This window comes from Herpailurus yagouaroundi, unplaced genomic scaffold (assembly GCF_014898765.1).
Source record: "Herpailurus yagouaroundi ecotype Mexico unplaced genomic scaffold, PumYag 217, whole genome shotgun sequence".
NCBI lineage: Eukaryota > Metazoa > Chordata > Mammalia > Carnivora > Felidae > Herpailurus > Herpailurus yagouaroundi.
The window spans coordinates 1,549,815-1,553,915 of NW_024412448.1; positions in this window are offsets into that span (position 1 = coordinate 1,549,815).

A 4,101-nucleotide genomic window follows, 5' to 3' on the forward strand; every position below is an offset into this window, starting at 1 on the left:
CCAGCCGGCGCGGGGGCGGGGCCACGGCGCGCTGACGTGGCCCTACGTGCCGCCGTCGTCTGGGAATCGAGATGCGGTTGCTAGGAGCTCCTGCCTCGTCGCTAGGGGACGCTGGAGATGCTTCCCGGGGCGGGGGGAGGGGGTGGATTTCCCGGAGGGAGGGGCGGGGCCAGAGGGGGGAAAGTAAGGGGAGCGGGACTGGGTGGGGACCCCGGAGGAGGAAGTGGAGTGGTCAACGAGGAAAAGGGGAGTGGCCGAGGTGGGGCGGAGAGGATGGTCCCGAGACTGTCAACAACATTTGAGGAGCCTCCTTGGCGTCCCCAGCCCTAGTCCTAAGCTCTGGGAGGGGTGGGAAAGAGCTAGATACCGTCCCTGTCCTCTAGGCGTTTACAATCTGGTTGGAGAGACAAAACATACACATATTAAATAGCTACAAAAGCAACTCCAAGGTAGCTTGTAAGCAAGGCTATAAAAGATATGTATAGAGTGTATCTAGGGTGAAATTCCGCACAAAGCTTGGAAGGTCATGACTCCTCAGGGATCGGTCAAGGGGTTGGTGAAGGAGGTCCAGAGAAAGATCAGAAAGATAATCAAGCGTTAGTAGCCCCTATGGTTTGGCTTTACACCCATCAAGAGGGGCTCAAAGCTCCATGAGGAGCAAGACAGGAGGTAGGACAGTGAGGCAGTTAGGAGTGGGATGGAGCCATGGATTCCAGTATTTGGCACGGCCACTTACTAATCTTGTACAGGTAGGTAAACTGAGAAACTGTTTTTCGCCTTAATTTTCTCATCAGTAAAATAGGGGTGATGGCGGCAGTACGTGTCTCATCGGGCAGTTGGGAGGATTGAAGGAAATAGAATAGCGCCTGACGTACACTTCCATCAGTAAAGCTCAACCATTACTACAATATTTCACCTCTCCCTTCCTAGACTAAAATTCTAGCCAGGTAGAACTGTTATACTTACGGTTTGCTCCATGTTGCCATTTTAAAATGTAAAAAGTAGTGGGACGCCTGGGTGGCTCAGTCAGCTGAGCGTCGGACTCTTGGTTTCAGCTCAGGTCATGATCTCTCAGTGTGTGAGTTAGAGTCCCACGTGGGGCTCTTTGCTGACAGTGCAAAGCCTGCTTGGGATTCTCCTCCCTCTCTTCTTCCACTCCCCTATTCTAGTTCTCTCTCTCTCTCTCTCTCAAAATAAACTTTAAAAATCAAGAAATCAAATGTAAAAAGTAGTTATACTAACGTGTCCTGTAAGTAAGTTCCAGAAGATTTAGATACATCCGGGGGCACCTGAGTGGCTCAGTCGGTTGAGCATCTGACTTCAGCTCAGGTCATGATCTCATGGGTTGTGGGTTCGAGCCCTGCATTGGGCTCTGTGATGTCAGCACCGGGCCCACTTCGGGTCCTCTGTACCCCTCTTTCTCTGCCCCTCCCCCACTGGTTCTCTTTCTCTCTCTCTATTTAGTTACAAATAAATAAACTTAAAAAAAAAAAAGACTTAGATACATTCTCAGAGGACAGATTCCAAATGGGTTCTTAGAAGGAAATTAAGAATCCTCAGAATATGGCCCTACCCTTTCCCAGTCAAAATGATTTTTTCCTCATTTTACTGCAAGACCATCAATGACAGATTAGTAAAATGGTTCCATATTACAGTACTTAGGTTCTGTTACAAAGGCAGGATCCCTGTCCCTTGAGCAGTTTTCAGACCGCCAAGGATACAGAACGACACGCGTGGAAAAGCCCTAAGAACATACATGAAGCCCAGGTGGCAGCCTGAGTACATAATGTGTCCTGAGCCAAGTGCTTCGAGAATATTGATGTAATATTGGGGTTGGGGTCGTTGTCAATGGACCCAAATCTTAGAAAACTTGCATACTAAGAGAGAAAAAAAAAACAAACTGTGGCCAAATGAGCTGAAGGGGAGCTAGAATACAATTTAGGGGCACAGCTGGACCCACAAAGCCTGGTCTTTCCATTGCAGACCACAGTGTATGAATGGGCATCTGGAATCACTGCTGGAAAGACTCAGTTCCCCACCCCCTCCCCCGTAAAGACCTGGCAGGCTTAACAGCAGTAAGTGGCTTCCGTCTCACCTACCATGCCCCTTTAGCCCTTTCCCCTTACCCCCTGATAGCCTAACACTTATTGAGTACCTGTTATTGACCGGGTACTATGCCAGGCACATTCACATACATTATCTTGTTATCACAACCCTGGATACAGGTGTCCTGAACCCCATTTTATCAAGGAGGAAACAGGACCCGAGGAATTCAGTGCCTAGGGTTACAACGTAGTAACCTGCAGAGCCAAGGTGGAACCCGGGTTTCCTGACTCCCAAGACCAAGGGCTTTTCTAGTTCCTATGTCTATCAAGGGATCGGGGGAGGGAGCAAGCCAGTAGGCTGACAGGGCAGGGCAACAATGAGCTCAACATCTTTGGTGTCAAAAACTCAAGTGACGGGCCACCTGGGTGGCTCAGTCGGTTAAGTGGCCGACTCTTGTTCGCGGCTCAGGTCATGATCTCACAGTTCCCGGGTTCGAGCCCCGCACTGGGCTCTGCGCTGACGGCACAGAGAACCGCTTGGGATGGTCTCTCTCCCTCTCTCTCTGCCCCTCCCCTGCTTGTGCACTCTCTCACTCACTCTCCCTCAAGGTAAATAAATAAACTTAAAAAAAAATTTTTTTTTAAATCCAAGTGAGTTTTGCCCTCTACTCTAGCTTATGCCTGTGTTTGTTTTAATATGAAAAGAATGTCCTTCCTCCCTGATCACTGAGCAAAATCGGCACTCCAGGAAGATGTGCCATGTTTATTCTGTGGCTTCTTGTAATAATGGCTAATAATAGCTACCAGTTCCTGAGCTGTAACTTAATAGCAGGTACATACTAAATGCTGTAGATAGATTATGCACCTTTATGTAGATAGATTAGCCCTCTGTGAGACAGGATGTGTGAGCCCCCCTTTTGTGAAGCGTCATGCCAACCCTGTGCTGTCCCCCTCCCCCAGGAAGCTGCTAGGTTGTAGGTAAGAGCCTTGATTTCAAACGCTGATCTCTCCCTTGCTAACAAAACCGCTTTGGAGCACGTGGATCATGTCCTGCGTATGCCTGTAACCCCAGTACCTAGTACCGTGCCTGGCACAGTCTTGGTGCCCAATGATGTACCATATCAGGGGGTGTCAAAGGCCTGAGATTCCTGGTCCTCTGCTTGGTCAGTTTCCCATCCTTGTCCCATACATCCAAGTAGCTGCCCGTGCGTTCTCTCAGCCATTTTTTGTCGCCCCCAGGTTGAGCTGCATCAGAGTCCTTTTAGAGGAAGAGGCTCAGGACATTCCTCCCAACCTCACTCGCACCTGAGATGCTCCAGCCAAGGTCTGAAGCTTGACTCCTTCCTGGTCCCCGAGCCCCCAGCCACAGTCTGCACACCCAAGCTGGCGAGCGGGGTGAGCTGGGATGGGAACACTGGCTTAGTTTTTATTTCCATAATTGTTGAACGAAAAAAAAAAAACCCTTCACTCCCCAGTGGAGAAACCCCTCCACTCACGGCCCTAATACCCAGCCCTTCTTGGGGAAGAGAGAGTCTTCTCGGGAGAATTTTGCTTATTTACAAATATGCCTGCAAGAAACTGAACCAGTCTGGCCACTCCCCTTGCTGAGGGGCTGGCAGGCCCAGGAGGCATCAGAGCCGGAGGCAGCCTGAACTGATCTCTGGGAAGCAGCCTCTGTCTTATCCCTATCTTACACGGCCACTGGACTAAGAAGTGTGCTCGGGCCTCAGGGCCTCTCACTGCTCCACGGGGAGCCCCAGCCTGCTTGGCCTTTCCAGGCCTCCCTGTAGGAGTGAATCCAGACGGGCCCAGAGAACTCCTTCTATCCTGGAGCACATGTTTGGAGGCTCCAGGGTGCCTGCAGCACTGGGGTCCTCAGCTAGGAAGGTGGAGTGGGAGGGGAGCTACCCTGGGGAGCCCTCCCACACCCCAGACGCCGGCTAGAGAAATGCCCTTGTCTGAGGCTCCAGCTGTGGGTTACTCCCCAGTCATGGGCTTTGGGAATTAAAGGAGTCCTTCTTGGCCTTGGAGCCTTACCCTTTTTTTGTACCGATGC